We start from the raw sequence: 13,872 nt of genomic DNA on the forward strand, positions 1-13,872 counted from the left end.
CGAATATGTGTTCTTCTTGCATGGCGTGTGCCGAACAACAATCCGCACCGCTGCGGAAAGTCTTTGCATGGCCAAAAGCCACTTCCCCTTGGCAATGCTTGCACATTGATTTTGCTGGTCCATTCTGGAATGCTCGATGGTTGGTTCTGGTCGATGCCTTCAGTAATTTTCCTTTTGTTGTCCGGATGTCTTCCACGACGTCCTCCGCCACCATCCAAGCGTTGTCTGCTATCTTTTGCATTGAAGGTCTTCCGCAGACTATTGTTTCCGACAATGGCCCACAATTCATGTCCGCAGAATTTCAGTCATTCTGCCAGGCCAATGGTATTCAACATCTGACATCCGCGCCGTTTTCGCCTCAGTCAAACGGTGCCGCTGAACGATTGGTCTGGGCTTTCAAGTCACAGGTGTTGAAATTGAAAGAGTCGCATTCTCGGGAGGTCGCATTGTTGCTCTTTTTGTCTTCGTATCGCTCTCAGCCCCGAGATGGTCGCTCGCTGGCTGAGTTGCTCCACGGTCGTCCTCATCGAACCTTGATGTCTTTGCTGCATCCGCCGCATCAGGTTCCTGTGCAGCGGCAGACTCCTGCTTTTGCTCCAGGCGATGTTGTATTTTATCGCAACTATCGAGGTTCACGGCGTTGGCTCGCAGGGCGCATTCTTAGCTGCCTCGGCCGCGCGATGTATTTGGTTTTGGGGGCCTCTGGTGAGATGCGTCGGCATCTCAATCAACTGCGCCTCTGTCGTCGCACGGGTTCTGCCGCTCCCCGTCTGCTTTCAGCGACGGTGCCGTCCGGTCAGCGCCCTGGTGACCCATCTACTGGCTCGCCTCATCCCCAGGTGTTGCCGACGATGCCTTCCATTTTGCCCCATGGCGACGCGCCGCCGCAGCCGCCGCAGCCGCCGCCGCCGCCGCCGCCGCCGCCTGTTCTCCCGCCGGCGCCGCCCGCATTCGACGCTTCGCTGCCGCCGCCAAGCGCCTCCCTGGGTCACGCGCCGCCAATCGCTTCCCGTGACCAGCCGTCCTCCGCCATGGTCCTCTGGCCCGCTCCGGACCACATGACGTCATCGCGCGTCGGGTAGCCCGACGCAATGGAGGTCGACCCTTCGGCCCCTACTGTCTCTTTACGGGCGCATACACCGCATGTTGACGTGCACCTTGGACTAGGTTTTCAGGCGTTTCCTAGCTCCCCTCAGACCGAATGGCCGGGTGCGGGTGGCACAGCCTCGCCTGTTGTTAGGCTCCTCACCTCATCGCATACGTCAACATGGGGTCCTCCCCACGGCGGGCGGAAGCCTTATCACACGACCGTTCGCCGATTTGCGGGGGAGGAATGTGGTGTCACCGCCAGACACCACACTTGCTAGGTGGTAGCTTAAATCGGCCGCGGTCCATTTAGTACATGTCGGACCCGCGTGTCGCCACTGTGTGATCGCAGATCTAGCGCCACCACAAGGCAGGTCTCGATATACGATAGAGCACTCGCCCAGTTGTATGACGACATTGCTAGCTACAATACGGACGAAGCCTTCCTCTCATTTGCCGAGAGACAGTTAAAATAGCCTTCTGCTAAGTCCATGGCTACGACCTATCAAGGCGCCATTAGCCTTACCTACTTTGAGAGTTATAGTATAAATGTCTCAAGAAGAACGCTGTATTCATCAAAGAATTAAAGTTAAGTATAAAGCAGCTACGTACTTTTCTTGCTATCATTCAATAGTTATCCTGTTCCAGACTTGACGCCAGTCGGCGTGTGTGTACGCGTGCCTTTCTTTCAGCTCCCTTCCCAGTGTGGCGTAGCAAGCTTGTTACGCCACAACATTTTCTGTATCCAGAAAGGCCCGTACAGGACCTGCAACATGCGGAAGTGCATTATCCTGCTGAAACGTAGGGTTTCGCAGGGATCGAATGAAGGGTAGAGCCACGGGACGTAACACATCTGAAACGTAACGTCCACTGTTCAAAGTGCCGTCAATGCGAACAAGAGATGACCGAGACGTGTAACTGATGTCACCCCATACCATCACGCCAGGTGATACGCCAGTATGGCGATGTCGAATACACGCTTCCAATGTGCGTTCACCGCGATGTCGCCAGACACGGATGCGACCATCATGATGCTGTAAACAGAACTTGGACTGATCCGAAAAAATGACGTTCTGCCATTCGTGCACCCAGTTTCGTCGTTGAGTACACCATTGCAGGCGCTCCTGCATGTGATGCAGCGAAAAGGTTAACCGCAGCCATGATCTCCGAGCTGATAGTCCATGCTGCTGCAAACGTCGTCGAACTGTTCGTGCATATGGTTGTTGTCTTGCAAACTTCCCCATCTGTTGACTCAGGGATCGAGACGTGGCTGCACGATCCGTTTCAGCCATGCGGATAAGATGCCTGTCATCTCGACTGCTAGTGATACGAGGCCGTTGGGATCCGGCACGGCGTTCCGTATTACCCTCCTGAGCCCTCCGATTCCATATTCTGCTAACAGTCATTGGATCTCGACCAACGCGAGCAGCAATGTCGCAATACGATAAACCGCAATTGCGATAGGCTACAATCCGACGTTTATCAAAGTCGGAAACGTGATGGTACGCATTTCTCCTCCTTACACGAGGCATCACAACAACGTTTCACCAGACAATGCCGGTCAACTGCTGTTTGTGTATGAGAAATCGGTTGGAAACTTTCCTCTTGTCGACCGATACGGCCGCAAGTTCGAATCCTGCCTCGGGCATGGATGTGTGTGACGCCCTTAAGTTAGTTAGGTTTAAATAGTTCTAAGTTCTAGAGGACTGATAACCTCAGAATTAAGTCCCATAGTGCTCAGAGCCATTTATGTTTTTCCCCATGTCAGCACGTTGTACGTGTCGCCACCGGCGACAACCTTGTGTGAATCCTCTGAAAAGCTAATCATTTGCATATCACAGCATCTTCTTCCTGTAGGTTAAATTTCACGTCTGTAGCACGTCATCTTCATGGTGTAGCAATTTTAGTGGCCAGTAATGTATACTATCTAATCCAGTAGTATCTCATAATATTGTTGTAAATTTGTAACATACTCAGTTTTACTCATATTTTGCCTTTGCCCAAATTTTCCCCATAATGAATGAACACATATTTTCGCAACAGCTCGTTTTCCTGGATTTTCCTTTACTCTATCAGGAACTAAGTCAATAACCAATTTATGTTTAACTGTTTTTGTATATTCTTCATCAGTTTCATTATTATGTAGACTGGCTCCTAATTTTATTTTCAAAAAGTCTTTCAAATAATTTTTAAACAACATGTTGCTTTTATTTCTAAAATCCCAAACTTCATAGACATATACAATTTTATATCCTTTTTAGACAGCTTTCTTTACTTCGTCTGTTACCCGAGTTCCAATAAAACTTATTTCCTCATCGTTGTGACAATATTTATTTAATTTTTCTTGAGAACATTTGACACAGAGAGGGAACAACAGTTTTTAATTTTTGTTGGTCCTTATTCTTACAGCAAAACTGGATGATACAATCCTCTATGTCCCAATGCTTTATGTTTTATGAATCTATACTGTTGAGTCTCCTACCATAGGAATCAAGGGAGAGGATGTTGTTGACTGGCCGGTATTCTCTTACTACAACACAATTGCACACATGTAGTAACAGGGTCTTTATTTAGAAGAACAGGAAGCTACTTATCTTAAACGGAGTTCATGTTCTGTGGTACAAGCTCTTCCATAATAGTCCGTGTTAGCCTCACTGCTGGTGAAGTACAAGTCCCGCTATGTGGTGAACGACAGGAGCCAAACTGGAGTCTGAGTTGGTGCATCAATGACTGAACTAGTGACTGAGGGACTGCGCTAGTGCGTGAGGCTGAGACTGGGACCTCCGGTCAACGGCAATGATCTAAATACTGGCAGTCGGGAGGGCGTTGTCGGCGTGTTACTTGCGAGTCTGTCTTTGGCCTCGGTCTTGATGGGTGTGCTTGATCCATCACCTACTACCGATTGGCGTACTCCCGAGCGTACCCCGCCATCTGGCTTTTGAGGCAACAGGAACATCCTCCGGAAAACTGCTGCCACGGAACACGTCCAGGCCTGATGGCGTGGCCTAGGGCGATGACGAAGGCGATGGCGCGTCCAGGTTCATTGGGCCAGCGAGCGGGGACGGCGGTGACGAGAGCGTATCGTCCATCTGCTCCTCCTGGGGTGCTCTCGTGGCAACAGAGGACACCCGTGAAGGCCACGCAGTCCCACGAGGCCGTCAATCTGCAGGGCGGACGGAGCAATACTGAGTTCTGGATACTGTTCGAGGAACGAGGCTAAGGCTTGCGAATGTAACGCAAAAAAATCTTGAGATCTGTGCCTCCTTCCATGGCCTGTGCAATTTTTCTGTAGCGCAAGGAAAAAGATTCCAGCAACTCAGTGTCCTGCTTATCGATTTGGCGACAAAAACTATAACATCGCATTAGGGGGAGAAGGAGGCACAACCTTAATCTTACTTTTATCAGAACCTGTTGCAGGTTTTGAAAACACAGCGTTCACTGCATGAGCACAAACCTGTTTCTTGTGGGAGCGGGCAAAATTGGCGTTTTTGTTGCTTTGCAAACAAACTGCTAGAACATGGCCTTTTTTTCCAGACGTGTAAGACGTTGAGTTACCTGACAGGCAATCCTGTCTTTTATGGCACGCAGAGCACCCAGGGCAAGACTTCACTAAGTTCACAGGTCTGTTTACCTGTCGACGTGGCTGTCCGCGCGGTTGTGTACGCCTTCATTATTGTGGCTGCTTGGGGCGGTGGCGAACTAGAGGCGACTCGGCCCTACTAATCGGGGCCTATTCAAACTTATCGCCACTGTGACACCCGAATCATATTGCTCTACGATTTACAACACTTAAGGTAGTGATGGATCAGAGAACTTTAGGAACTGTTCCTGAACTCTATCTGTGACATCGAATATTATTGCGTCCCTAATCATTAAAGCACTGTAAAAGTTGCCACAACCACAATTAAATTAAAACACCCTAGTCATGCCCTTTAATTCTGTGTTCCATTGACGGTACGTGTGTAACGGATTTTTCTGCATGCTAAAGAACTGATATCTAGCAGCAGCTACGAGTACTGGGACTTTCTGGTTGTAATATTGAGTTAATGCAGCGATTACTTGGTCATAACGGAGTTCGTCGGGAAACACGGTTAGTAATAGTTTTTGTATTAACCTGAAAACTGGGGACCCCTCAGTAAAAAAAAGAAGTATTGTAACTTGACAGTACCTTCAACACGATGAACTTGACAATGAGTCAGGTATTCGATCCATTCCTCTTCTGTGCCTTTAAATTGTCGGAACGGTGGTATGCTGGTCGGCGGCACTTGTTGGGCTGGCTAGTTGGTTGGTTGGTTGTGAGGCCGACTCAGCTTTTACAGTCAGAAGTTGTTATGCAGTCGTCAGCAAAGCAGCATTTTGTTGGTCTGAAACTGAAAAGCTTGTGTTAGAACCGTCACACGGCCGTCTACCGCCGAGGCTGGGGCAGGGGTTGCAGGGGGCGAGAAAGAGTTTCAGCGCCTGTTCCCGTGAGTGGATGGTGCGAAGCTTGGCATCTTTTGTTTAAAAGTGCATACGAAGTGTTCTGCTTCTCCATTGGACTCCCGTATCAAGAATTCGGCACATCTTATCAGTAAATTAAACGGCGCACTGGTCCAGCCGGATGACGTAATAGTCAGTTTTGATGTGATATCGCTATTCACTATGGTTCCATTCAAAGAGATGTTGCAGCAACTGTATCGATACTTCCTCCCGATATTGCTGAACTGTTTAAATAATGCCTCACGGTCACGTATTTCAAATGGAAGGATGAGTTCTATGGAAATATGAGTGGCGTGGCTATGTGGAGTCCATTAAGACCAGTTATAGTGAATTTCTTTATGGAAAAATTCGAGGAGACGACATTGGAAACTGCCAGAAGAATCCGAATATTTGATTCCACTACGTGGAAGATGCATTTGTTTTGTGGACGCATGTCAGAGAGAAACTTGGTCGTTTTCACAAGCATCTCAACGGTTTTAATCCGAAGATTGATTATCATAGAGGAGGAAACAGGCAGAAGAAACATGGTTTAAATGGCTCTTAGCACTATGGGACTTAACATCGGAAGTCATCAGCCCCCTAGAACTTAGAACTACTTGAACCTAACTAACCTAAGGACATAACACATATCCACGCCTGAGGCAGGATTCGAACCTGCGACCATAGTGGTCGCGCGGTTCCAGACTGAAGCGCCTAGAACCGCTCGCCCTCACCGGCGGGCCTCGAACTTTCTTGATGAATTAGTTTTTAAGAAATAAAGTGGTAACTTAAAACACAGTTAACCGAAAACGCATGTACACAGAACCGTTACCAACACCAAGATTCGATCCACCACCCCACATCAAAAGCGAGGTGTCCTAATAACGTTGGCGGATGGAGTATAAACACTTGCGAACCAGAGCTACCAGGCACGTTGTTAAAACATCTCACCATTGCATTCCTCAAGAATGGTCATTCGTCCGCTGAGGTGAAAACAGCGTTAAGACCGCCGCAAAAAATCATAGCGATACACTAGCACCTGTGAAATCCGAAGTTTTTCAGCCTTTCTTTAAGGACGTTGCAGAAGGCGTAGGAAAAATCGTGACAAAATGGAACATCGCAGTAATCGACAAACCTACTAGGAAGACACAGGATTACCTATAATTGGCCAAATGTGCTCGCAATAAGCCAGAAAAAGCAGAAATTTTTAGGATTCCGTGTAGTGTAGTCGTGAGGAGGTGTATTTGGGTACTACAAAAACAAAGTTCAAAAAACGACCAGAAGAGCGCAAGGACAACTGTACAAGTGGAGCGACTGACAGATCAGCTTTTACGGAATATACTTTGTAGCCAGGAGACCACCCAATTCATTTTGATAGAACTCAAGTGCATGCAGCCACAAGTGGATTCTAAGAAAGACTATACACAGAAGACATAGAGATTGTTAAATTCTGTAGGATTTTCAGCTGGAAGCAAGAGGGCATTAAACTGAATGACATATGGCTCCTTGTGCTGGAGAAAACATGTACTGGTCTTCTGACAGTTCGCACCAGCAACCGACAATGGCCAATTGCGCCTGGGTATTCCAAGCGAGGCCCACCAGAAAGGCAGGCCGCAGAGCGTACGTCACGAAGGTGGGCCTGAACTCGCTCGCACACTCAGATTAGCAGACAAAATGGTTTCTGAACCTGTTAACTCGTAGCTGGGGGTATACATACTAACGAGAATTGCATCTTCTACTGGAATCTGCTATTATGAAGTTTTACTGACTAATAGTACTACAACAAAATTTGATTTTAGATCAATAAGCGATGTAAATGGTATAACGGCTTGTTTATAGCAGTTAGTCTCTTCTGCGTAACAGTCTTCATTTCATACAAGAATTGGTTCCTTATGCAACGGATAATTGTTTTGGTATGATTTAATTTTATTGTACCCCAGTGCAGCCGTAACAAATTATAAGTGGGCCTATGGACTTCCGATCATTGTAGGACTAATAACAGTAAAACTCCATAAAAGCGGATTCCAGTAGAAGATGCAATTCTAGTTCGTACTCACACACGTAGTTACGGGTTAACAGGTGTAGAAATGAAGTTTGTCAGCTGAGTTGAGCGAGCGTGACGTACAAACGTGCTCAAAAGTATCCGAACGACCTGAATTGCATTTCACCTGATTCTAATGCAACCTACATAGCTCAGCTGTCTAGCAGGAAATCTAATCGCCCCCCGGTACAGTCGTTTGACTATTGAAAATGGTTCCAACAAGTCACCACTAGAAAACACTGCTCTGTATCGCAATAACTCAAGATGTAAAGTAATACCAAGGTACTACAAATATCAGGGAACATTTTATCTCAGATAAGACTGTTCTTCATGCTTGTAAGTTCACATTTATTACAATAAATGACATAGCTGAGATGTTACCACTCTCATTATTACGCCACACAGGTAATTCACGTATTAAGTTCGTCGTATTCACGATTTCCTCTTCAAAGTAACATAGCATAATTATTATTTAACACAAAATGACATTAAAAATACAAGTTATTCACGAGCAGATAATTAAGAATATGTATGAACTTCAAATGACACGACGAACCGTCTCGTTCTTCATATGGATTCACACCCAGGTCATGCAGACTAAGCAAAGCTTTCGTGACTGACAGAAATTGTCATTCCTGACTAGGCGTACAGAGAGTGATATACCTCGATTTTAGACAGTGTCAGTTAGCAAATATCAACTTTAAATTACATAACGTAAACATTGTTAACGGACGCGAATTCCTACCCAGCATCTATTGTCCTTGTTAACGAACTACGAGAGATGTTAAATATTGCTTCTTCACAAGTAACTTACTTGAAATGCCATGAGGTAAAACTTTGTGTTGGACAGGGATTCGAACCCAGAACCTAATTGGATTCTCATCGAAGCACAATCAACTGTGACATATCAGATTTTCTCGGCAGTAGCTAGATGTTTTAACTGAAATGACGGGACGAAACATTAATTTTTTCTTTCCCAGGACTCCAACCTGCCACCTATCGCTGTTATATTCTAGAGAAAACGAACGTTAAAAATGGGTTTGTTACACCAGCAGCGACATATGAGCACGTTTGAACTAGAAATAATGTGACGAAGAGTTCAGTGCTGACTGGCAATCGAGCCCCACACATATCGTTGTTGACTGCACACAAAGAGACGTCAGCTACCGAATTTTTCTCCACCAGCAGCTCGCAATAACATCCTTGAATTTACAATGATTTCGCAAACAGTTCTGTCTCTCACTGGGACTCAAAAACGTCAGATACCGTTAGTGTTGCAACGAATGAAAATACATTAAAAACCAAAATTATTGCCCACCAGCAGATAGGTGTTCTCATGCTAGAGCTTGATAATACATAATGAAAGCTTTAGTGCCGGGCCAGGATTCGAACCCATTGTGGAGATGTTGAGGAATCTGCAGTTTTGAACAAACAACAAATTGCAGTCGAGCTGTATTGTCACGAAGGGATCAAATTCCCCATTAAGGGCGGTCTGAGTTGCATTCCCAGATCAGAACCAATTTTATCGACATACAGAAGCTCAAATAAAAGATGCAATACGTATCCTGTGACCCTACATTGCGTTTGTTTCGTCACTAGAAATAAATAACTAGTATAAGAATGGTTACTTCTGATAGTTTCTACGTGACGCGACTCCTGACTTGATTGTGGTTCAACCTAACGTCTACTTGGTAGAGAAGGAATATCATGTTTAACGTGAATTTCAGACCACAATGCCATTATAGCTTCATCACTTGGCGTAGCCAGAAGAAAACAGAATCTGCCTCTCCTTATCAAAAATCGTCAGCAAAATTTGGAATCGAACCAAGACCATAAGTATATGAACCTAGCATCAATCCAAGAGACCACCAAATTCTCTTCTCAATCACCCATTATTCTATCATAACAATGTTGCGCCACACTGGATGAGAATTCTGACACACAGACTCCCTGTAGTGGTTTGCAGCACGTTCAGTACATTCAATTACTTGGTTGACCGAATCACCATAAACTAGCTGTCTCGGCTTCCCAGTGCATACATTCGACTCTTTTGTAATTACCAAAATGAAATCACGTAACTGAGACCTACACCGAACTACCAACAGAGTAGGATGCAGAAATGTAAACAGGAAGTGTTCCTTTCGACTTGAGCTACTCTATTGCGCTATCTGTTTGTTAAAAACGTCTTGCGGTGCAAAAGAAAAGCTGTAACTGTCTGTCTCTCAGAAGTCTAGATCCGGCCATATGCATTAACTCACAGCACTGAGCAATGCGCAAGTTCTGGAGGACTTGTTGTTGAGTTCTGGAGGTCTTGTAGCCATGTGTCAGCTAGTAGCGTAACAGTTAGCGTCGCGCACTGTTGATAAAAAGTCGCGAGTTTGGGTGCATTCACTGCTACATGTTTTAAAACGCCGTACTGCTGTCGGCTGAAGTTATCGATCTAACGGAACTTCACTTCTCAACCCAAAATAGTCGCATGTGGAAAAAAGGCTAACTTCTGCGACATTTTGTTCTTTTCAGGTTTAATAGATGGCCAGGCTGTAGATGCATCTCGAAACTTTTGTATTATGTATGGGGAGAGCGCATCGTGCCAAAATACGTCAGAAAAGTATTTTCTACATTAGCTGTCGTGTGGCAGTGGCATTTTATTCTTCATGAAACCTTGTTTGACAGCTTTAACTCAGAACAAGTTTTCTATATGCATGTTATCAATAAACTGCATGTGCATTGTTAGGCTGTTATAGATAACATCAGATAATTCGCATATATCGTTGATGACTGATTTCTCTCTCGTGTTAACTAATGTTTTAACAACACTAAAAGAACCCGTACGAAAATTGTGCACTGTATTATAAGAAATAAAATAATACTACCCACGATAACCTTACGACGAAAGTCTGTTTCAATAAAACGAGTATCTGTACACAAGCGTGCTTCTATCGGCACGAATTAGTAAAATACTAATCACTTAGATTTCGATTGGGTCTGTGTTTGATTGGTATGCTGTGTCATACTCAAGTGGTATGCAAATGTGGCATTTCATAAATAAAGTTATGTATTCCTAGAAACCCAAAATTTGTTTGTCAGCAGCGGAAAGAGGCGTTACCTGTTGTGCAGCATTGTAAGTTTTTCACCATTGCACTATGAGCCGAATGTATTGTCTTGCGATTTCCTTATCTATGTGTGATCTGACCGCTTGTAGCTCTTTCACAGAAGGGATAAAAACGTTACAGTCAGCAAGCGTTCTCTCAGGTTAGCACGTTTACACAGAGCTATGGAAGAGGCATGCGTCTAGGTCTCCTCTTAACAGACCAGTAGTGGCTAGAACTCGTAAACCGCTATTTAAAGGACGAGATTAGATGCGACTTCCTGGGCTGAAAACCGTAAATTTACAATCTTTTGTTACAGCTCAAGCGTTAATAATATCTCAGATTATTCAATGGAAACGACAGGAAAAATCGAGTGAACTTTTGAGGCTTAATTCCGTGCACCCCAGGAAGTAACTCGTCGATCAGAGTTGCCAAATATACCTTGCCTTGTTGCCAAATCGCGGTTACATTACCAGCAGGAAGACGACGAACCGATGTGATCCTACAGCGGGCTCGGAAGTGACCATAGCTGGCGTCTCAAAGACCCGGCTGCTACGGCCTGGAATACGTAATCCGTCTGATCCACATGTGTGTAACTGGGTTTAGGGACTGGAGCGTAGTTACTAATAATACTCAGAACTGGCTGCAAACTAAGCTTCATAAATCAGTAACTCTTATAGTTGTTTTTATATATCTTTCGTAAGTGTACTCAAAACTAAGAAAATCATTGACGAACGTTTTCGTGCCTCGCCGATAGTCGAGCACAACAAACAAATAATAAAAAAAGTGTGTGTGTATGTGTGTGTGTGTGTGTGTGTGTGAGAGAGAGAGAGAGAGAGTGCTGTGAGATAATGCATATGGCCGGTTCTAGACTCTGAGAGACAGACAGTTACAGCTTTTCATTTGCACTGCACTACGTTTTTAACAAACAGATAGCGCAATAGAGTAGCTCAAGTCGAAAGGAACACTTCCTGTTTAAATTTCTGCATCCTACACTGTTGACAGTTCTGTGTAGGTGTCAGATACGTGATTTCATTTCGGCGATTACACAAGAATCGAATGTATGCACTGGGTAGCCGAGACAGCTAGATTATGGTGATTCGGTCAACCAAGTAAATGAATGTACTGAACGTAATGCAAGCCACTACAGGGAGTCTGTGTGTCAGAATTCTCATCCAGTGTGGCGCAACATTGTTATGATAGAATAATGGGTGATTGAGAAGAGAATTTGGTGGTCTCTTGGATTGATGCTAGGTTCATATACTTATGGTCTTGGTTCGATTCCAAATTTTGCTGACGATTTTTGATAAGGAGAGGCAGATTCTGTTTTCTTCTGGCTACGCCAAGTGATGAAGCTATAATGGCATTGTGGTCTGAAATTCACGTTAAACATGATATTCCTTCTCTACCAAGTAGACGTTAGGTTGAACCACAATCAAGTCAGGAGTCGCGTCACGTAGAAACTATCAGAAGTAACCATTCTTATACTAGTTATTTATTTCTAGTGACGAAACAAACGCAATGTAGGGTCACAGGATACGTATTGCATCTTTTATTTGAGCTTCTGTATGTCGATAAAATTGGTTCTGATCTGGGAATGCAACTCAGACCGCCCTTAATGGGGAATTTGATCCCTTCGTGACAATACAGCTCGACTGCAATTTGTTGTTTGTTCAAAATTGCAGATTCCTCAACATCTCCACATATTGCGCGTGAATGGGTTCGAATCCTGGCTCGGCACTAAAGCTTTCATTATGTATTATCAAGCTCTAGCATGAGAACACCTATCTGCTGGTGGGCAATAATTTTGGTTTTTAATGTATTTTCATTCGTTGCAACACTAACGGTATCTGACGTTTTTGAGTCCCAGTGAGACACAGAACTGTTTGCGAAATCATTGTAAATTCAAGGATGTTATTGCGAGCTGCTGGTGGAGAAAAATTCGGTAGCTGACGTCTCTTTGTGTGCAGTTAACAACGATATGTGTGGGGCTCGATTCCCAGTCAGCACTGAACTCCTCGTCATATTATTTCTAGTTCAAACATGCTCAAATGTCACTGCTGCTGTAACAAACCCATTTATACGTTCATTTTCTCTAGAATATAACAGCGATAGGTGGCAGGTTGGAGTCCTGGGAAAGAAAAAATTAATGTTTCGTCTCGTAATTTCAGTTAAAACATCTAGCTACTGCCGAGAAAATCCAATATGTCACAGTTGATTGTGCTTCCATGAGAATCCAATTAGGTTCTGGGTTTGAATCCCTGTCCAACACAAAGCTTTACCTCACGGCATTGCAAGTAAGTTACTTGTGAAGAAGCAATATTTAACATCTCTCGCATTTCGTTAACATGGACAATAGATGCTGGGTAGGAATTCGCGTCCGTTAACAATGTTTACGTTATGTAATATTCATTTGTTATTTGCTAACTGACACTGTCTAAAATCGAGGTATGCGAGTATCACTCTCTGTACGCCTAGTCAGGAATGACAATTTCTGTCAGTCACGCAAGCTTTGCTTAGTCTGCATGACCTGGGTGTGAATCCATATGCAGAACGAGACGGTTCGTCGTGTCATTTGAAGTTCATACATATTCTCATCTAGCTGCTCGTGAATAACCTAAATTTTTATTGTCATTTTGTGTTAAGTAATAAGTACGGTATATTACTTTGAAGAGGAAATCATGAATACGACGAACTTACTACGTGAATTACCTGTCTGACGTAGTAATGAGAGTGGTAACATTTCAGGTATGTCATTTATTGTAATAAATGTGTACCTACAAGCATGAAGAACCGTCTTATCTGAGATAAAATGTTCCTTGATATTTGTACGGCCTTAGTATTACTTTACATCTTGAGTTATTGCGATAAAGAGCAGCGTTTTCTAGTGGTGACTTGTTGGAACCATTTTCAATAGTCAAACGACTGTACCTAGGGGCGATTGGAGGACCTGCTAGACAGCTGAGCTATGTGGGTTGCATTCGAATCTGGTGAAATGCGATTCAGGTCGTTCGGATATTTTTGAGCACGACTGTACATGCGGGGGCCTGTCTTTCTCGTAGGCATGCAACGTCACGCCAATGCGCGGGAGCACGCGTGAACGGAATTTTGCTGCAGCCAGTACCGAGCTATGGTGTGAATCGGACATTCAAAGGAGCTACCATCCTCTTTGAAAAGGTCCTCCGCAGTTGGGGACGA

General features: G+C 44.6%; 1 long non-coding RNA gene across 1 annotated transcript in view; it reads right to left on the minus strand.

The window, feature by feature from the left end:
* Nucleotides 1-3,506: 3,506 nt before the first annotated feature.
* LOC126470474 (uncharacterized) overlaps nt 3,507-13,872 on the minus strand; it is a 400,400-nt gene continuing 390,034 nt past the window's right edge. The window contains exons 4-5 of the long non-coding RNA XR_007586215.1: nt 5,255-5,456; nt 3,507-4,249 (exon numbers count right to left, since the gene is read on the minus strand). This is a non-coding gene — a long non-coding RNA (uncharacterized LOC126470474). The remainder of the gene's footprint in view (nt 4,250-5,254; nt 5,457-13,872) is intronic.

The sequence above is a fragment of the Schistocerca serialis genome, chromosome 3 (genome assembly GCF_023864345.2).
Source record: "Schistocerca serialis cubense isolate TAMUIC-IGC-003099 chromosome 3, iqSchSeri2.2, whole genome shotgun sequence".
Lineage (NCBI taxonomy): Eukaryota > Metazoa > Arthropoda > Insecta > Orthoptera > Acrididae > Schistocerca > Schistocerca serialis.